At 37.8% G+C, this 22,811-nt stretch overlaps 1 protein-coding gene across 2 annotated transcripts in view; it reads left to right on the forward strand.

Annotated features, from left to right (window-relative positions):
* The window catches only part of Diaph3 (diaphanous related formin 3), a 495,795-nt gene that overhangs the window by 82,014 nt on the left and 390,970 nt on the right, over positions 1 to 22,811 (forward strand). The window lies entirely within an intron of this gene.

The following is a 22,811-nucleotide window of genomic DNA, read 5'->3' on the forward strand; positions in this document are numbered from 1 at the left end:
TCCCCATAGTGATCAGCTCACCAGGGAAAGGTGAAAAGGAGTGGAAATACTAAGTGTCTAGGAAAGTATAATTGGCACACAGAATCTGTCATATTTACTTCACTGGAAAACAAATGAGCTTGGTAGAAGCTGCGAAAACTGGGGTTTGGATGAAAAGTCTAGCATGGAGGTGTTTTAGTTTGCTTTGTTTTCCTGTAATAAAACACCGACTTGTGGAGGAAAGGTTTTTTTTTTTTTTAAAGCTTACAAATTACAGCCCATCTTGAGCGGGAAGCCAAGGCAGGCGCCTGGAGGCAGGAACAGAAGGCAGAGACCTGGAGGGGTCCATCCTGCTCCCCAGCCTGCTCTTCACGGCTCTGCCAGCCTGCAGTCTTATGCAGCCCGGGCCCACGTGCCCACAGTGGACTGGGTCTTCCTTTATGTATTAACAATGAAGAGACGCTCACAGGCCAATCTGATAAAGACACTTTCTCAAGTAAGGTTCCACCTTTGCCAGGTGTGTCCAGCTGAGCGCTGAGGATGACTGTGACAGGAGGCTGACAGAGAAGTGAAAGGCTGGGAAGAGTGCTTTCGGCTGAATTTATAATAGGATTAGGAAGTAGTAGCTTATACACTGATTTTCACAGGATACTTGAACCTAAGGCCAGACTATGAGAACATAAGTTATTTATATCTCATCTCTGTTTATCTACTGGACAGTCTGTAACTCAGTGCTATTTCTTTTGGAAGAAAGACTCAAGTGATGTTTAATTTTTAAACATATCTCTTGTTTTGGCAGGCTCATCTTCATTTGTAGAACTCACTATGAGCGGTGTGCCTTTCCTAGTCTGGTATTAACAAGCTCTGGACTTAGCTGCTGTGGCACTGATGCTAGTGACTTTTGCTCCTTAAAGATATGTGGCTACCATTTAGAAGTCTGTTTTTTTTTTGTTTTTTAATCTTTAGAGCATAAGCAGCTTAATGTAATTCTTTTTTTTTTTTTTTTACCTGTAAAATGGCAGTTCCTTTGTCATACAGGCATCCTGTCACCATGCTTCTTTCATTTTTAGAATATTTGACACTGGTGACTACTTCCGTGTAGTCATTAAGTTGTCCTTGTTATTTGCTTATTCTTGTGATTGAAATCATTATAGCACATATTACCATTATATCAAATTTATCGTGAGAGTTATAAAGTATCCTATAACATAAATTTATGATGGGCAATTTTACTTTTTTTTATTAAAAGACATTCATTTATTCAATACATGTTTATTGATGGTTAGTATTGTTAGCCAAGGTTCTAGACTTCAGAGATGGATGCCAAAGGACTCGTGCCATTGATTGTTAATGGAGCCATTTGGTCCACATATGACTTTAACACTACATATAAGTAAAACACATGAAATGCAGTGTAGAAAACCCAAAGCATTGCAGGTGAATTATGTTGTGTGGAATAGCTAGGGAACAGGATTAGTAATAAATTTTAAATCTAGCAAGCATAAATTTATTAGGTATAATCACATAGGATATGTTATGTGAGTTACAACTGGCTTAACAAACCCTGTGTATTAGTGAATTTTATTTCTGGAATTTAAGCAAATAAACAGATATATAAGAAAAGATCAACTTTACTTGAACTTTTTTTTTTTTTTTGCATCTATAAAGTTCTTTTTTCTTATTATTTTATCTTTGTTTTCCCCCTTTCCCCCTCAAAGTATTCTTCCTCCTGTCCCTGTTCCTCTTCACCTCTGAGAGGGTTCCCCCTGCTTCCCCCCACTCCCTTGCTAGGGCATCAAGTCTCTACAGGATTAGGCACAAGTGAGGATACTTCAGTCCCACTTGGAAGGGGGAACAAAGTGGGGGGAGGAACAGGTATTTGGGGGAGATAGAGAGGCCCAGAGGGCCTGGGGAGAATGAATGAAAATATGCAGCTGTCAGGGGTGGGGTAGGAGGAACCTCTAGAAAGTTCCAGAAACCTGGGATTGGGGAGGATCCCAGGACTCAGTGTGAGTGACCTTAGCTGAAATGGCCAACAGTGCGAGATGGAACCTGAAGAGGCTCCTCCAATAGACAGGACCTCTGGTGGAGGGATGGGGCAGCCAACATACCTTCAAAATTGTCAATCCAAAATTGTTCCTGTCTAAAAGAAATGCAGGGACAAAATTGGAGCAGAGACTGATGGATTGGCTGACCAGTGACCAGCCCAACTTGGGATCCATCCCATGGGTATTCACCAAACCCTGACATTATCACTGATGCTATGTTGTGCTTGCAGCAAGGCTGTCCTCTGAGAGACTCTAGCAGTAGCTGCCTGAGACAAATGCAGATACTTGCAGTCAATTCTTGGACTGAGGTCGAAGACCCCTATGGAAGAGTTAGGGAAAGGATTGAAGGATCTAAATGGGATGGCAACCTCATAGGAAGATCAAGAGTGTCAGGTAACCTAGACCCCTGGGAGCTCTTAGAGACTAAGCAATCAACCAAAGAGCATACACACGGCTGGTCTGAGACTCCTGGCACACATGTAGCTGAGGACTGCCTTGTCTACTTAGTCCTTTAATCATTTTGAACCAAGGCTGGAGTTTATTTACGAGAATGATCAGGACTGAAAGAGATAAGTTGTCTAGAGTGTGAGCGTAACATTCACTTAGTGTGTTGGGATATTTGGGTTGTGTAGAAGGACAGACATTGTCAGAAGATGATTTCTGTCATCAAGATTCTTTTTTTTTTTTTAAATTTTTTATTTTCTATATTCTTTGTTTACATTCCAAATGATTTTCCCTTTCCCTGTTCCCCCCTCCCCAAAAGTCCCATAAGCCCTCTTCCCTCTTCCCTCCGCCTGTTCTCTGATCTACCCCCTCCTACTTCTCTGTCCTGGTACAATGCCGGATCAAGCCTTTCCAGGACCAAGGAACTCTCCTTTTTTCTTCTTGGGAGTCATTTGTTATGTGAATTGTGTCTTGGATACTCAGAGCTTCTGAGCTAATATTCACTTATCAGTGACTGCATTCCATGTGTGTTCTTTTGTGATTGGGTTACCTCATTTAGGATGATATTTTCCAGATCCATTTCTGTGTGACTGTATGGATTTCAGTGCATTTACTGGAAAAGTTCAGATACCTTAAATGCTTAACTTTCTTAAATTGCTTAATTAGTGCCCAGATTTTTAAAAACGAGAAACTAAGTCTAAATTCCAAGCATTTTAGAACCATTAAAGAGACATAGAAAAAGCAATGAAGTTTTAAATATCAAAACTAAATGATGTTAAGTTCTCACTTGAGTTTCTAAGCCTAGAATTGTATTGTATATGTAAGTACTTGTATGCGTATGCATGCAAATCTATGTATATAATTGTGTTCATGTATATAGGTGTATGTAAGCAGCTATATATATTTGTGTGCTGCATATGCATGTACATGTATTTATTTGTATGTATGTTACAGGTTCATGATACAGTGTTTAGAGGTGTTGAGAGGTCTTCTCACAGTGCCTCTAGTTCTATCTCAGACTCATGTGCTCAAATATGGGGAGCATGTATTCTCCAGCATGGTCATCTGAGGCACCAATGGGAATATTTTGAGAATGTATTAGACATTCATTTTCTTTTATCTTTCTAGATGGCAAAACTAGAATTAATTTGTTTTAGCCTTGAATTATTAGTCTTATGACACTACGAGGAAATTTCTATGCTTTCCATTCTCCCTATTTTTTTTTTTTTTTTTTGGTTTAGGATTTAAGTGTTGGTTTTATGTGTTATTGTCATTCATTTTAATTAATATATGTGTGTGCATGCACATTATGTGGGTGCAGGTGGCTGAGGAGGTCAGAGATGGCGTCAGATCCTGTGGAACTCAAGTTCCTGATGGTTGCATGCTTCCTGATTGGGTGCTGGGACCTCTGCAAGAGCAGCCAGTTTCTTAAGTTGCTCTATCATCTCTCTGACCCCTTAAATGTTAATTTTAGGGAATATGTTAGATACAAATAAATCAAGGTTTTGATTTTCTTTTGTTTAAGGAGTTTATATAGATTAGCCCTAGACACTTAGAAACCCTACTGCTTGTTGAGTTTAACCTGGAGTTTTTGCATGTGTTGACCTCAGCAGCACCCTTGCCGGTTGTCCTTTGCCTGCTCCCCTCCTGGCTCTGTTGGCTGAGTAGGAGAAAATTTCAGAACTTAAGGGCAGCGAACCCATTTCTTGTTAAGCACATTTTCTCATAATCCATGTAGCACTTACAATTTCAATTTCTGTTGGAAATATATCAGATTTTATTTAAGTAGAATTAAAATTATCTTTTAAGAGCTCAAAGATAATACAGCATCCTATGAGTTGTTAGTGGGCCGAACCACTAACTTCTTTTGTTGCTTTATCTTATTACCACATGGTAGAGTCTTTCTCAAGGGGAAGGAGACGGGAACAAACTGACCACTTTTTCTTGTAGGAAGAGGTTTTTTGTTTTTTTGGTTTTTTTTAGATTTAAATTGGAATTCAACATTATTGGTCTTTAAAACCTTATGATAAAAATGGCCTTCATTGTAAGATTTTATTTTTAAGAACTTAGGCGGTATAGGAAAATACTGCCTGCTGATTTTTAGACATAGAATTGTACCATAGTGTTTATACCAGTGGTTGGCATCAGAAGTCATCTGAGGGTTGAACAGTTTCTTGGTGTAAGATGTTTTGTTATGGTGATTCCTTCCAGGTTTTAAAACAACTTTATTACATTTTGTGTGTGTGTGTGTGTGTGTTTCTGTCTGTCTGTGGGTGGGTATGTGGGTAAAGTTCAGAAGACAGCTCGGAAGAATCAGTTTTTCCCTCACTCAATATGTCATCTCATAGGTCCATATTTTTTTGTCAGCATCTTAGCACTAGTTAGAGGAGCCATGCTATCTATGATAGAGATGACAACTATGAGACAATGACCATATGGAGTGAACTTTCTGAAAGAAGGGGCATTTCTGAAAGAGAAACCACAACAGAAAAGTTCTATGATCAGATACTTGCTGAAGGAAAACAAAGTATCCCACGGCAGTAGCTTCAGTCCTGAGTATACACTAGAGTCATTTTGACCCATTCAGATATCTCCATGTCCAGGCTGTGCTGTTGGACATTTGGACCAGAATTACTGCACTGGAGGTCAGGCATATTTATTTGAACTCAATGTGGCTCTCCAAGATTTGGTACCTCAGTAAGATTACTGCATTGTAGAATATGCCCTTCTTCACCCTGCACCTCATAGTGTAACACTAATCTAATGGAGCCAGGGTGTAATCTTCAACTTGGTGAACATTACTAATGAACATTCACACTGTGGCTTCAAGTGTGATGTGCTTATGCATAGCATCTCAGTGGACCTAGTACATTTACTGTATCTGCTCAGACTTTCCCAGTGACATCTGCCCATTGGCAGAGATCATCACATGGAAATAATGTTTCACAGAAGACTGTGCTTCTCTTCAGAAAAAAAGAGTCAAACACACCATTAGCAGGGGGAGAAGCAGAAGCTGTGAAAGCCACTGTGCACTTTCTCTTTCTTGGTTGGTGACATCCTTCAGTTACAGTTTCCCTACATGGCTGGATTCTGCATAGGTTCAGTGGGGCTCATCATTTTAACATGCAAAAGACATTATTTCTTGAAGTTTGCTGTATAGTGGTAGCCCCTAAACTCAAAGAACAGAACTTTGTTTTAGCCTCTTATCTGTATTATATGTTAGGTTAAATCCCTTCATTATTTAAAACAATGTTTTCCAGGAGGTATTCAGTAAGTGAGGAATTCATGCAGTTCATTACAGTTTGTAAAGAAAGTAGTCCCTGAGGAAACAAGCCATTCTGAAGCCTCTCTGTGTGCTCCTTTATGTATTTACTGGGCTAGCTGTAGGATTTTTCTGGGAAATCTGTATCTTACAGTTTGAATAACATATAAACTCATTTCCTGGCATCAAATTTCTTAAGGATAGTGTTGTTAAACTCCTATTTGGTAGATATATTTAGTAGTTATTAGATTGTTGTTTTCTTTAAGATCTGAAATATATGCATATTTTGAAGTTTGCAAATAAGAGAAAGGTCCAAATAATATGTGGAGTCAAGTTAGTATTGTATCTGAATATAGAAAGTAAGATTTCTTTTCTTTTAAAAAAATTTATCTCACACATAATGTGTGCGTGTTTGTGTGTGCATTTTTGAGTACATGCGTGTCTTCATTGACTCATAGATAACTTGTGCTGCATCCAGTTGTTATAAGGGCAATGCAGTCTTATAATTAAAACAGAATAAGCACAAAGATACCTGGGAAGACCAAGCATAATCCTACAATAAATCACTGATTGTATCTTCCTGAGCATTCTCCCACATGCTTTATGTTTTTCTTATTAGAAACTTTAAGAGTAAAGGGAGAATGATATAATTATATTTTTTATTAAAAGTAAAATAAATTAAAAATAATATTCAGCACTAGGTTTATTCTGACATTTCAATCAGAACTGTTCATGTGATCTCCCCCTCTGCTATTCCTTGGCCCCAGCCTTTTTTCCACTTTTAATCTGTTTTTCTTATTTAAGCATTTTGTTTATTTCAGGTCTGAGTCTCCAATGACCTGTTTATTCTCATATTCCTTCCCCTTGGTTTTTATTCCTGCAGTGATTTCCTTTTTTGTAAGCATTTTAAGACTGGCATCTATACATTGGGTCCTGTATCATAAGGGCTATTTCATGTAAGCATATGAAGTGCAACAGGAAACAATCATCTTGTTTTTAATCTTGAACTGAATTGTGAAATTTTTTTTGTCTTCTGTTCAAGACTTTTAAAATTTTTTGTTTAATTTTTTTCTGCTTAAATTCTTTTGTTTCATCTCAGTTTCTTATTCTTTTTTTCTCTTTTGACATTCTGAGCTCTTTATTTGTAGACTATGAAATTCTCTTTTTTAATTGAATATCGTCTTCATTTACATCGCAAATGGTAAAACCTTTCCCGATATCCCCCCTCCCTGAAGACCCCAACCCCTCCCTCTCCTCTTTCCCCCTGCCTCCAAGTATATGCCCCTCCACCCAACACACTCCCACCTCCCCCTTTTCAATTTCCCTTTGTTGGGACCTCTGTTGAGCCTTTACCCGACCAAGGACATTCTTCCCACTGATGCCCAACAAGGCCTTCCTCTGCTACAGTTTTGGCTGGAACCTGTGTGCCCTTTGGTTGATGGTTCAGTCCCTGGGAGTCTTGGGGCATCTGGGTAGCCGAGATCATTGTTCTTCCCATGGGGCTGTAAACAAGTTATCATTCACCCAGCACAGGAAGCTCAAGAAGGAGGACTTAGTGATGGTGCTTTGACTCCTCTAAGAAAGGGAACACAATACTCACAGGAGCAATAAGGGAGACAATGTGTGGAGCAGAGAGTGAAGTAAAGGCCACCCAGAGACTGCCCTACCTGGGGATTCATCCTATAAACAGTCACCAAACCCTGACACTTTTATGGACAACAAGAAGCATGTACCAAAAGGAGCATGCCATGGCTGTCTCCAGAGGGGCCCTGCCAGAACCTTACAAATATAGAGGCAGATGCTAACAACCAACTATTGGACTGGACATGGGCTCTCCAGTGGAGGAGTTGGAGGATGGTTGGTTCAGTTTCTTATTCTGTCTTCAATGTTTATTCTTGTCTTCTGAATTTGCAGAATATCTGAACCATATTGAAATTGTTAAAATTTTTTTCATATAGTTTATTTTGCTAGTAGTCTTTCCATTCCCTCAACACCTCCCAGATTCTGTTTACCCAACTTCATATTCTCCTTTCCAGAAATTCTCTATCAGTAAAATAAAATAAAATAAAATAAAATAAAATAAAATAAAATAAAATAAAGGAGTATAAAATAACATAAAAACTCAAAGAAAAAAACCAAAAGGATGACAAAAGAGAAATCAAAATAAATCTACAAAAAGAAAATCATTAAGACCAAAACACCAACTACTAAAAGAGATGTACACACACACACACACACACACAAAACACATATATACACACACACACAAATATATACTCATGCACAAATAGATACACAGGCACATGCACATGCACACGCACACACGCACGCGCGCGCGCGCACACACACACACATGCGCGCGCGCGCACACACACGCACACGCACGCACATGCACGCCATGGTATCCATTTTGTGTTGGCCAGCACAGATGTCTTTCATGTTGTAGGAATATTCTATTCAGTTTTCGTTTTATTTGCAGTGTTTTCTGCTCCAGTTAGAATTCCATCTGTCTCAGAGCCCAGGAGCCGAGTGTTGGTGTTCACAGACTCTGATGCCTCTCCCACCTCCTCGGACCTTTCCTAGGTCCTCTACAGAAAGACTAATGATTCTTAGCTATTTTGTGTTTTCCTCTTTCTCATAATCTTGTTGCCTTCTCTTGTCTTTTCCAGCCTGTTTTGATAGTGTGAAGGTCTTGTGATCTGATGTTGAGTCACCAACAGCTTTCTTTTGAGGTTGTGGAGGACAGCATTGTTGTCCAGTGTTACTTTGTTCTCCATGTTTTGTATTTACCGCTTGTTTTTGTCTTTTTGATTGTGAGGACCCAGGAGGCTTCCAGTACTATAGCACTTCCGCCACACATCTAGATTCTCCAGTTCTCTGTATTTTCATTGTTTTATGGGAGTTGTAATTTAGGTTAAAAATGGTTCTCTCATCCCCTCCTCCATTTTGCAGGAAGGAGAGATGATTTATTGAGGGAAACCAGTATTCTGTATAACTTCACCTGGTAGCTCTAGTTTTGCAGTTTATTGCATCTGTAAACTCTCATCAAACCACTAAATGGTCCATGACTTACAAATAGATTTAGATGAAATGCTAGTTTTAGCTTTACTTTCTGCTCTGCTTGCGTGGCACAGCCATCTCATGTATTTCCAGTACGCTGTGCAGGATGTGCCATTTGCTGTATCCCAGTTACGTGGAAATGCGGACTGCCCTTCAGTGTTGTACCTCACCCATGGAAAACTAGGTCTCATCTGCTTGTGTGTGTCTATAAATTAGTGAGTGTGTTAAATCTATCACAGCATGAAATCACTTCAGCACTGTGAAAGACTATCTTAAAGAATTTAAATTGATTGCAGATGTTAGTGCAATTAAGCAGGCCTGATGAGCTAAGAATCATGGTTCTCAGATTTGAATATGAATGCATTTAAAAAAATTACAGTGATATATTCCATGTAAATGGAATTCATAGGCATCTGAGAGTTTTTAATCACCTTCTGTTTTCAAATGGTTCGGAAACATGAAAAGTGATCTGTGACCCTATACACCGATCCCTGAATCACCTAGAATAAATATGTATTAGTCTGAAGTACTTAGTTCTGTGACACTCGTATTGAACAGGAATTGATGCTGATTATTCTTCTGTTATTTTACTTCTCTACTAGTTGGCTTTATCTATTTCTGTGTCTGCAGTTCAATAAAAATAGTATTCTATAGGTAGAGAAAAATGCAAAGTTACTCCCCCAGATATTTAAGTTGAAAAATCAGAATGAGTCTTACAGGCAAAGAACAACATTTAGATCACAGACCTCTGCTTTCTGGACTCCATCTAGTTAACTAGCATTCCTACAGCAGAGGCACAAAAGAAGACCCTACTTGTTTTTAAAAGTAGCATAGTACAGTAGCAAAATCTGGCATCAGGTTTTGAAGCAAGATGGAAACAACATGAAATGAGTCTACATGGCGAGCTCATTTTCAGTTTGTCTCACGACTAACCCATGATTTAAGTAATTAAGCTTATTTAGTTCTGTAATATTGTAAAATATTATGGACATCAGGACTTTATTATGCACAGTAGTAAAGTGAAGTATGGAAATGGTGAGGAGCCATGCCATTACAACTTTAAGAAAGTAAAAATTACTGAAAAATTCTGAAGAATAGTAACATTAATGACTGGAAGCAAAAACCACATTTTTTTTTGTAGATGTTATAAGTTAAAGCTTTGTTCAACAATACTATATGGAAACTTATTTAATTCATTATACAGCATATATACTTTTTTTTAGGAGTAACTAATGCAGCTCATATTATTAAATTCATGGACTAATTAAATTATAAAAATTTACAGGTCTCCCCCCCACCCCCCATTTGATAGAGAGGCAGCATCTGAAAGCTCCTAATAGTTGTCTTTTTTTCTCCTGTTTGTCTTATTGAAGTTAAAAATAGACAATGGAGGTGAGTGAATACCTGCTATGATAGAAGCTTCCAGACTCATGTCTGTGGTACAGAGTTAAATATAAAGGTAAGAAGTCTGAGCTTCATAAAATAAGCATAGTGATTTTTCACATGCATATATATATCACATGATATATATGACATATATTATATATACCTGCCTTTGAATATAGTGTCAGCAGTATTTATTTAGGCTCATAAAGGGCCTGTATGGTTTTTACTGTATAACACTTTTAGTTGTTTTAGCCATACCTAATTTGAAACAATTTCTTTTGAAGTGATTACTAACCCTACCCTCCCTAATAATGAATATAATTACGTTCTTCCTCATCTCTGGTTTGCGTGTGTGTGTATGCTGAATTTGCATGTGCATATATTTATGAACTCACCATGCATGCATGCATGCATGCATATGTGGATATGAGGTTGATGCTGGCTATCTTCTTGTATTGGTGTCTCCCTTTACTTTTTGATATGGTCTTTTATTCAATCTGGAGCTCACCATTTTGGCTAGACTCAATATTTGTCAATAATTGTCAGTCTCAATATTTGCCTGTTTTAATCCCTTTTCCCAGTTCTGGTGTCATAAATGTTTACCAAGATTCTCAGATTAGTTTGTTTGTTTGTTTGTTTGTTTATTGTGCTGAGGATTCAAATAAAAGTCCTTATGTTTGCCCAGCAACCATTTTACCTACTGAACCATCTCTGCAACACACATTGTATTTTAACTCCCTATGATTATATTAAGCATAGATACCATGACATAACAAACTCTTTTGTATCATTAAAAATAAAATCAACCCTTGGCATGCCTGGAATTCAGTACACAGGAGCAGACATATTTTAGCTACCATATATATTTCTCAACATTGTTGCCTGCTCTTCCAGATGTCTGTATGCAGAATGTTAGCACTAAATTTGTTTATGTCTCTCTCTCTTTTTTTTAATTTCCTTAGTAATGTCATGGAGATTTTTTTCTGCAGCATGTTATACTGCCCTTTAATTATTCTACCCTTATTGTTTTAGGAATGACTAATTCAGTTGGATGTATCTCAAAGAGAACATCTTACTGGATTATGTATCTAACAAAATGTCTATTTTTTTTAATTTTCTATATTCTTTGCTTACATTCCAAAAGCTTTTCCCTTTCCCAGTCTCCCCCCTCCCCCCACCCATATGTCCCATAAGCCCTCTTCTTCCATCCATTCTCCTATCTTTCCCCCTCCCTTTTCTCTGTCCTGGTACTCCCCTACAATGCTGGATCAAGCCTTTCCAGGATTAGGGCCCTCTTCTTCCTTCTTCATGGAAATCATTTGATATGCTAATTGTATCTTCAGTATTCAGAGCTTCAGGGCTAATTAATATCTGCTTATCAATCATTGCATTCCATGTGTATTCTTTTGTGACTGCATTACCTCGTTAGGATGATATTTTCCAGTTCCAACCATTTGCCTAAAAAATTCATGAATTAATTGTTTTTAATTGCTGAATAGTACTCCATTGTGTGTATATACCACATTTTCTGTATCCATTCCTCCATTGAGGGATATCTGGGTTCTTTCCAGCTTCTGGCTATTATAAATAAGGCTGCTATGAACATAGTGGAGCATGTATCCTTAGTGTATGCTGGGGAATCCTCTGGGTATATGCCCAGGAGAGGTATAACAGGGTCCTCCGGAAGTATCATGCCCATGTTTCTTAGGAACTGCCAGACTGATTTCTATGGTGGTTGTACCATCTTACAATCCCACCAGCAGTGAAGGAGTGTTCTTCTTTCTCCATATCCTCGCCAATACCTGTTGTCTCCTGAATTTTTATTTATTTATTTATTTATTTATTTATTTATTTATTTATTTATTTATTTTATTCGATATATATTTTTTATTCACATTTCAAATGATTTCCCCTTTTCTAGCCCCACACTCCCCGAAAGTCCCGTAAGCCCCCTTCTCTCCCCCTGTCCTCCCGCCCACCCCTTCCCACTTCCCCGTTCTGGTTTTGCTGAATACTGCTTCATTGAGTCTTTCCAGAACAAGGGGCCACTCCTCCTTTCTTCTTGTACCTCATTTGATGTGTGGATTATGTTTTGGGTATTCCAGTTTTCTAGGTTAATATCCACTTATTAGTGAGTGCATACCATGATTCACCTTTTGAGTCTGGGTTACCTCACTTAGTATGATGTTCTCTAGCTTCATCCATTTGCCTAAGAATTTCATGAATTCATTGTTTCTAATGACTGAATAGTACTCCATTGTGTAGATATACCACATTTTTTGCATCCACTCTTCTGTTGAGGGATACCTGGGTTCTTTTCAGCATCTGGCAATTATAAATAGGGCTGCTATGAACATAGTAGAGCATGTATCCTTATTACATGGTGGGGAATCCTCTGGGTATATGCCCAGGAGTGGTATAGCAGGAGCTTCTGGAAGTGAGGTGCCCAGTTTTCTGAGGAACCGCCCCAGACTGCTTTCCAGAGTGGTTGTACCAATTTGCAACCCCACCAGCAGTGGAGGAGTGTTCCTCTTTCTCCACACCCTCTCCAACACCTGCTGTCTCCTGAATTTTTAATCTTAGCCATTCTGACTGGTGTAAGGTGAAATCTCAGGGTTGTTTTGATTTGCATTTCCCTAATGATTAATGAAGTTGAGCATTTTTAAAGATGCTTCTCGGCCATCTGAAGTTCTTTAGGTGAGAATTCTTTGTTTAACTCTGTACCCCATTTTTTAATAGGGTTGTTCATTTTTCTGTAGTCTAGCTTCTTGAGTTGTTTATATATATTGGATATTAGCCCTCTATCTGATGTAGGATTGGTGAAGATCTTTTCCCAATTTGTTGGTTTCCGATTTGTCCTTTTGACGGTGTCCTTTGCCTTACAGAAACTTTGTAATTTTATGAGGTCCCATTTGTCAATTCTTGATCTTAGAGCATAAGCTATTCGTGTTCTGTTCAGAAACTTTCTCCCTGTACCAATGGCCTCAAGGGTCTTCCCCAGTTTCTTTTCTATTAGTTTCAGTGTGTCTAGTTTTATATGGAGGTCCTTGATCCACTTGGAGTTGAGCTTAGTACAAGGAGATAAGAATGGATCAATTTGCATTCTTCTGCATGCTGACCTTCATTTGAACCAGCACCATTTGTTGAAAAGGCTATCTTTTCCACTGGATGTTTTCCGCACCTTTGTCAAAGATCAATTGATCATAGGTGTGTAGATTCATTTCTGGGTCTTCAATTCTATTCCATTGTTCCACAAAATAGAAACAGAAGGAACACTACCCAACTCTTTCTACGAAGCCACAATTACACTGATACCAAAACCACACAAATATCCATCAAAGAAGGAGAATTTCAGGCCAATTTCCCTTATGAATATCGATGCAAAAATACTCAATAAAATTCTTGACAACCGAATCCAAGAACACATCAAAACAATCATCCACCATGATCAAGTGGGCTTCATCCCAGGATTGCAGGGATGGTTCAATATAAGGAAATCTATCAATGCAATCCACTACATAAACAAACTCAAAGAAAAAAAAATATGATCATTTCATTACATGCTGAAAAAGCATTTGACAAAATTCAGCATCCTTTCATGCTAAAAGTCTTGGAAAGAACAGGAATTCAAGGCCCATACCTAAACATAGTTAAAGCAATATACAGCAAACGGGTAGCCAATATCAAACTAAATGGAGAGAAACTTGAAGTAATCCCACTAAAATCAGGGACTAGACAAGGCTGTCCTCTCTATATCTTTTCAATATAGTACTTGAAGTTCTAGCTAGAGCAATTAGACAACATAAGGAGGTCAAGAGGATACAAATTGGAAAGGAAGAAGTCAAATTATCACTATTTGCAGATGACATGATAGTATACTTAAGTGACCTAAAAAACTCCACCAGAGAATTCCTACAGATGATAAACAACTTCAGCAAAGTGGCAGGTTATAAAATCAACTCAAGCAAATCAGTTGCCTTCCTATACTCAAAGGATAAACAGGTTGAGAAAGAAGTTAGGGAAATGACACCCTTCACAATAGCCACAAACAATATAAAGTATCTTGTTGTGACTCTAACCAAACAAGTGAAAGATCTATATGACAACAACTTCAGGTCTCTGAGGAAGGAAATCGAAAAAAAACCTCAGAAAATGGAAAAATCTGCCATGCTCATGGATTGGCAGGATTAATATAGTTAAGATGGCCATCTTGCCAAAAGCAATCTACCGATTCAATGCAATCCCCATTAAAATCCCAACTCAGTTCTTCACAGAGTTAGAAAAAGCAATTCTCAAATTTATCTGGAATAACAAAAAACCCAGGATAGCTAAAACTATTCTCATCAGTAAAAGAGCTTCTGGGGGAATTATAGTATCTCAGACCTCAAGTAATACTGCAGAGCAGTAGTGTTAAAAACTGCATGGTATTGTCACAGGGACAGGCATGTGGACCAAAATTCTATATTTTGATAGTCCTGTTTCAAAACTCCAAATTCTATATCCTGTATCCTTGTCTTCTGTGAGTTGGTTTATTTGTCCATATATGCAGAGGATTAACAGAAGCTCCTGGCTTCATTCCTTTATTTTGATTTGTAGTCCTCACAAATTTGGGAAAATGTACCACATTCACTTAAAAATCATATATGTTGTTAAGCTAGTATGCCTGGCTTAACAGTTACCCCTTATTTTTATACATAACAAAGACTAATGTATTAATATAATTTCAAATATGAGATTTGAAAACATAATTTAATTAATATCTTAATATTTCATTGAAAAACATTCCTGTATCTTTACATAAAAAAAAATCAGCTTTTGTAGTGTTATCTTGGTTTTTATTACATTTTACTGTGGTAGGTTTGTGACCTAATTCGGAACACACCCATTTTCTTACTCTACAATATTCTTAGGGTGACTATACATTATCTGATGAGTCACTTTCTAAATTGTGTAAAACATACACTGTTTCAGCCCTTTTTGCACTTTACCCTTTTTCTTCTAAAAGTTGTACTTTACCTTCTTCTCCTAACTTTAAATTTAACCATGTTTCATTTTATCCTTTATAGCCTAACATAGGATACTCATTGTGGAATGTTGTATACCTTGGAAGAGTGCTGTAATAATTATGTTTGTCCACACTTAATGGTAACTTGATTTTTTTTTAAATATCAACCACTCTTTTATATTTTAAAAATTTTATTTATTATTTTTCTTACTATTCATTGAATTGGGATGCTGAGAATTGAACCAGATCCCTGTGACATGGTGACCCAAGGACACCTTGTTCTTGTTCTTGTTCTTGTTCTTATTCTTCTGTGCTCTGGTTCCTCATTTTTCTTAGTACTAACCAGCTCTTAGCCTCTTATTAGGCACATACTGTAAAGGCTCAGGTTGATCTAGCCGTTTGATTCCAGTCTTGCTACTGCCTTTGCCAACTGCTTTTATGAGCAGTGGCACATAGTGAAGGATGCGCTGGCTCTCCTTCACAAGTTACACTTGGAGGTCAGACAGAGAAAGCCGTGAGTCAGCGTTGTGGGTTGTCCAGACCAGATGGACCCCTGTGAGAATAGCGCCTCTGCAAATTTATCGTTGTTTTTATGTGTTTCTTAGAGGGTCACAAACTCAGTTGTTCAACATAAGGAGTAAGATTTAGGATGTACTTATTGAGAAGATGTATGACATAAACTAATACACAATGGTATTTATAGATGAAAGCATCTTCATAATTTATAATCAGAAATAAAAGCATTCGTTCCATGTTTCCTTACAGGCCTGTATATGTAGAAGTCATAGGAGTTGTTTACTTAATTTGTGGATGATTTATAGAAAGTACTGGTCATGTCTTTAGATTAAGGTTCTGTTGCTGTGATTTTTCCCTTAGTATCACCTGATGTCTGTCTGTCTGTCTGTCTGTCTGTCTGTCTGTCTGTCTATCTATCTATCTATCTATCTATCTATCTATCTATCTATCTTGGTCTCAAACTTCATGTAGTTGTTCAATTTATTTGATGTGATAGACCAAAACCTTTAAGAGGGCAAGGAATACCTATGGTGACATGTAGTAGATGTGTGTGTTTGCTTCTGGTTTCCCTATTTCTGTCAAGTTCTGGAGACTGCAGAATGCTGTGTCTGTGTCTTCTTTACCTGTCCTAATGTAGACGCCTCCTCTCTGCACACGTACTGCACATTGGAGTACTTTAAATGGATACATTTGTGCCTTTTAGTGGGGACTTTTGAATTTGTGCTCTATCTTAATCTATATGATCCATTTTAATGGGGCTTTATATAGTTTCTTGTATTTTGAGTTTTATGTAACTACCTGGTTACTTACATTAAGATCTGGGGGTACCTTACAGTTGGGAAATTTATCTCCCCTATATTGTACATCCTGCCTGGTTACCTTTTAGGGGAGAATAATCCATGGACTGGTTTTGTAATGTGTTCTTAATATTTAGATTTCATAACTCATGATCTTTATACATTTTCTTTTATCATTTTTGAAAATTTTCTTAGGACAGAAAGGTTGTTTAAATAATCAAAGGAAAATGATTATATATTCTAAGATCAGCTTGTTTAGTAATCAAGTGACATCCAAGTACCATTCATTTATTCAGATGCTCATCTTTAAAATTATTAAAATCAAAGATACAACTCAAAAAGATAAAGTATCATTTATTGAAGCAGTCTTTAATGTAGAATGATTTTTTTTTTCTGTCTTATTGCTGTTTGGTCTACTTAAAAAAGAAAAAAGTCTTCCAATTTAAAAACTACTCTTCATTTGACCAGTGATTGTGGAAGGAATACTTTTTTATGCTATACGATCTGAAAGCTTTCAAATACAGAGTAATACACAGTAAGAAAGAATAAATGGGTAGAAAGGCTTAATATTTTTTTAATTTCATAAATTTAAATTTTTAAAAATTTTATAAATATAAATTTTTAAGTATTTTAAATTTTATAATTTTAATAATTATATTTACAAAATGCTTATTTATCCTTATAAAACCCAAGGTACGAATGAGAATACAGGGATGTGATGGAGGTAATGAGTGGGCTCACTCTCTTTTTTCTTACCAAAGTCTAACACTTAGAATTTAGAAGAAGACAGCATGTCAAAGGAAACAAGTCCTAATCAAAAATGAGAGAGAGCTAAAATATTATGGTTGTTTCGTTTCTGAAAATGTATGTGGAAGTGATTTTGTAACAGTAAAACTACGATTAGAGGAAAATTACTCTTTTTCTTTTATTGACAATATTTTCACAGAAGTTTGAAGACTAGGTTAAAAACTGAACAACACAGCTGTGGGAGGTCTGTTAAATGGACTCTGCTACTATTAGGTTGCTATCACTTTGAGACTACACTGATACCTGAAGAAAGGATGGAGACAGGAGCCTTCTCAAGGATGGTGTTGGGCTGGTATGGCATCATTTCTGACCTTCTGTGAGGATTTGCGCCCTGTGAATGCACATTCCTCAGAATGTCTCAGAGACGAATGTGTGCCTCTCTAGTTTGCTGACACAGACATGTCTCTGCATGTGTGCTGTGCATGGTACTTAGTGCAGTTGGTGAGTTCTAAGCATAAGAGAAGCCATGTGGTGAAACCCTGCCAAAGGTTGTCATCTACCATGTTCAGATAGCTCCTCTGAGCTTGGTACAAAATGGAGGACTCCCTTTACCAGTACAGTGTCCCCTTCTCTGGTCTCATCTGGGGAGCTCTGCCTCATTCCTAGTATTTTAAACTCTAACCAGTGAAATATTACCCTAAAAACAACCTCTTCCCACTCTTATGTAGACCTGATTCACAGTGCATAAAATGTACGTGTATAAGCCCATCCCAAATATGCACACAAGCTAAGCTCAACTAAGAGCTGTCCCATTAGAATCCTTGGGGAGTCCCTGCACCACTCACTCCTAGCTGGAGCCCATCCATTTTAGACTCCACTTTATCCTTCCACCCCTGTGTGCAGCTACTGGACACCCTGACAGGCAAGAATTGAGATCATGGAACCACTGCTGAAACCCAACATGCATACCACAAAGCCATGTAAATTGCTTTGTTTGGAAAGAACTGAAAATGATTAGCCTGGTGTTGGAACCTGATTTATGTAGGGTGTTGTCTAGATGTAGGCTTCTCAGTAGTGTTAGAAGTGGCCTGCGTGGAGAGCTGTTGTTGAAGGGGACCATCTGAAAGTGCGGGTACTTGGACAGCAAGAGTATACTTATGTACAGACTAACAAGGAAGGGACACACAAGTTTCTCTTAGAAGTCACGCCAGTGCTTGGCTATCAGCCTCTTCCGAGGGTTGTGGTAGTGCAGGTGACAGTCACGTCTGAGTAAGGTGCTTTTTTTTCTTTAGCTTCTCCTCCTTCCCCACTGTATTCAGCTCTGAAGGTGTAACCCACAGAAGCTGTTAAGTTGACATGAGACTGAATAACAAGTTAAACTGAAGATCTGCAGTTGTGCTTATGCCTGTGTATGTAATAGTTTGAGCATAGTCTATATTGACAAACATGAATATTGACAAGTATGAGAAACATTAATATTGAAGCTTTAATATTGAATTCTCTATTCAGAAAAAATTTCTTACGAGTTAGGATCACATAATATTTAGAATATTATTCCGAGGTGATATTGCTAAAAACAGTATCAGAGTAAGGTTTCTTTCATTTAAACTAGAAATTATTCAAAAGAGGAATACATTTGCTAATAATAATAATAGGGTGGTAAAGGGGAGAGAAAATAGAATCTCAAAAAATTAAAAACTTTGTAGAAAATATCCATCTGTAAAGTATACCTATACATCATTAAAAGATGACAAACCTGAAGGAATTGGCACTCTTTGTGAGTAGGCAGTTTACCCATGAATTAGTAAGGCAGATACATTAGAAGTGATGTCCAATCTCGATATATAAATTAAAACAGATATGGAAAGCATTTTCATTCTGTCAAAATTGGAAAACTGAAAGGAGTGATGGTAGTGTTGGAGAGGACATAGAAATATATGTCATGTATACATAGAAATGTATACATGTATACATAGAAATACACTCATGTAACAACCCTCTTTTAAGTTTATCTTAAAATGCTAGCTTGAAAAATATGGGGGGATTACAGCAGGTGTGAAACATCAAGACAGAATAAAGAGAATGTCTATTGCTAGTGAGATTATTAAAGAGTGTACATTAATGCAACTGATGAGTTAGGCACAGCTGGCAAGTTCTTGATACAAAAGGCAGTGTAGAATTATAAGTGTGCTTGGTACCATGAGTTTATCTAAAGAAAGCTGGTCTGCATTTTGTGTTCAGATATGTTAATGAGGGAACAGCATCTTGTGTATGTATTCTATTTTCCAAGTTTTTAGTCTTTATATCAAAAAGTGCCCTTTTAGAAAAATGTTTTTTAGCAAGAACAAAATCTGATGTTGCTCCTAACAAAGAACACTGTCTTGGTCTTGTTTACTGAGTTGTTTTGTTGTGGTGCAGATGGCCTGATAACACGGACCACATTCCAATTAGGAAAAATAAAAACAAATCAGCAGAGCTAATAGTATGCTCTCTGCAAAGCTTTCACTGTGACTAGGAATAGCTTGCAGAGTCATTTTATATTCTTGTAGTAAATTGGTATTCATTTAATAATCACTTTTATTTACAGAACTTAGTTTTGGAAACATCTGGATAAATCTATGAATAATTTAAGTCTTCAATTTGTGATCATTGCCATATAGTGTTTCTTAAGCATTTGCCGTTGCGTGAGAATGCTGGTTGCTGTAAACACTGCTAACCTGAGAGGTGCAGGAAGTGTGTAGACTAACATCTAGTTCTTTAAGCACTAAAACCACAGAGAATGACACTGTTAGATTTCTGTCTGCTGTAGAAGGTTTATGTTATGTAAACTGACTTCTAGTCAGAAAATTCTGAGGACCAGAACTGATGGCGGCTAAGTCACTGTCCAATTGGAAAGCCTCTTGATTCCTTCTTGTGTTAAGAAATGGCCCTCAGTTACCAGGTGCTGTTTCCAAGCTATTCATCTAAAAACCAAATGTGATTTTACAAAGCTACCACTTAAACAGTAATGTTTAAAAGTCTTACAACTATATATTAAAAATTCAAAGTAAGTTATAGTATCTCTGCCAGAGGTAATGCTGTTAATATTTTTTTGTTATTGTTCCTTTTTTAGTTTTAAGAAAAGAAGGGTTGAACAGTTGAGAATACCATTTCAAAAGATGTTTTCAGAAATAGAACAAAACACTATTTTATATGGCATGTCTGCTGTGTGTTAGGATAAAATACCCATTGTACACTATCTTATTTTGTATTCTTTTGCTGTGTAATCTATTATGACAAAAACAACTTATAAAGGGGAAACAGTTTACCTTAGCTCATAGTTCCAGATGACAGTCCATCATAGTAGGTGGGATGGCTTGAACAAGAATGACTCCGACAGCCGCGTTTGAGTAATTGTTCCCAGGTGACGGAACTGTTTCGGAAGGATTTGGCTGTGTTGCCCTGTTAGAGGAGGCGTGTAACTGGGATTTGAGGTTTCAGTAGCCCAGGACTTTCCCCCTTAACTTCCTCTGTCTTACTTATGGATAAGTAGCTATCAGCTACTATTACAGTTCAATACCTGCCTCCTTGTATGATGGTCATGGACCATCTGCAACTGTGAGCCCCCAAGGCAAACAGTTTCTCTTATAAGTTGTCTTGGTTAGGGTGTTTTGTGATGGCAATAGAAAAGAAACTGTGATGGTAAGGAAGTCAAAATGAAATGTGAAGCAGCTAGTCGTATTTACAGTTGCGAGCAGATAGACAATGAGTCCTGTATGCTTATGCTCAGTGTTCTTACAGACACCGGTCAAAATCAACTTGGGGGAGAAGGACTTGTTTCTCTTACCCTCACAGGTCACAGTCTATCCTTGAGAAAAGCCAGGTTTAAAATTTGATGCAGGCATCTGGCTCACTCTTTCACATATACATTCACAGGCACACTCTTAGCTGGCTTTTTATACAGTCCAAGACCCCATGTCTTATATGGTCTAGGTCAGTCTCACTGTGGATGGGCACTTGTGCATCAATTTTTAATAAACTTTTCCGTTGACATGTCCAGACAGAGGCCTGTCTGATCTAGACAATTCCTCAACCAAGATGACTCTAGGCTGTGCCAAGTTGGTAGTTGATAGCTAAGACTCTCTCTCTTAAATACAGAGATGCATTAGTGTGTATGTACACACATATTTACAGATAGACATATGAAAGTTTATTTTTCCTTATGGCAAAGTGGTTCATCAGGTAAGCCTGATGTCCTATTGTGGAAGGAGAGAATTGAATTCTGCAAACACTCCTCTGATCTCCACATATGTGCTGTGGTATGCATATTATACAGATGGACAGACACATAAACACACACAAAGATACACAGTTATAGACAGACACACATGCAAACACATACACAGAGGCACACATACATGAGACCCTAACAATGGGGTCCTTACTATAGATAAAGCTGTAGCTTACAGTAGATAAAGCCAGCTCTGTATGAATATGCATGTTTACTTGCTCTAATCTGTTTTTTAACATTTAGATTTATTTTTAAATTATATATGTTTTGCATTTATATAGTTTCCTTTCTCCAACCCTTCTAGTGCTCTACTACCCTATTCTCTCCCGTGCCCCATGTATAAAAACAGGCAAATATGTAAATACAACCTGCTGAGTTCTTTTAATGGTGCTCACATTTATATGTATTTAGAGCTGACTGCTTGGATTGGATAATCTATCCTAAGTCTTGTACTTGGAGAACCCTGATTCTTCCTCAGTCATCAGCCACTACTTACCTGCAGTTCTTCATCTAGGGATATGAAGCCCTATAAGATCTTCTACAATTCATGTTGATGTATCAGTTGACAGTGATCAGTTTTTCCAAAAGGTGCAGTAGTGGCACATGTATCCTGGGGTAGCCACCAACTACCTAATTGGTCATAAGATCTGCCCAATAATAAATCCTGCCTAGTTCCTTACACGTACGCAGCTGTCTGTGTGGAGCCTAGAAGACAACCAACTCCTGTTACTTTTTCCTGTGTCACTGTCAAAGTTAGTAGTTGTTTCAAGTTTCGGCCACCTTGCTAAGGTTCTGATGGGGGGTGTGGGGAAGCAGAATTCCAGGACATTAGCCAGTTGCTTTAGGTATATCAGCATCCATAGATACTGAAGAGAGAGTGATCTGCAGGAGTGTAAGGGGAGGACATGGACAGTGGAGTCAGGCTTGAGAGACTAGGAGAAAACTGGATCAAAGTGTAGTGAGAAAAGTGAGTAGTGAGCGTGCATCAATCTGGCCAGCTTTGTTGAGGAAAATGAAAGAGGCTCGATGCCCCACTGTAGGGGAATATCAGCACAGGCTGGCTGGGTTGGTGAGCAGGGGGAGGGGGAATGGGATAGGGGTTTTTGGAGGGGAAACAAGGAAAGGAGATAACATTTGAAATGTAAATAAAGAAAATATATAATAATAATTTAAAAAAAAGGAAAGAGACAAATATTGCACAAACTTTTCAAAAGGGTGTGGCACCATGGACCCGTGGTAAGCCTTCTTGTTGCTAGTTTCCAGGCCTCTCTGCAGAATTCTAGTGTTTCGAGGGACA

Source organism: Apodemus sylvaticus, chromosome 8, assembly GCF_947179515.1.
Source record: "Apodemus sylvaticus chromosome 8, mApoSyl1.1, whole genome shotgun sequence".
Lineage (NCBI taxonomy): Eukaryota > Metazoa > Chordata > Mammalia > Rodentia > Muridae > Apodemus > Apodemus sylvaticus.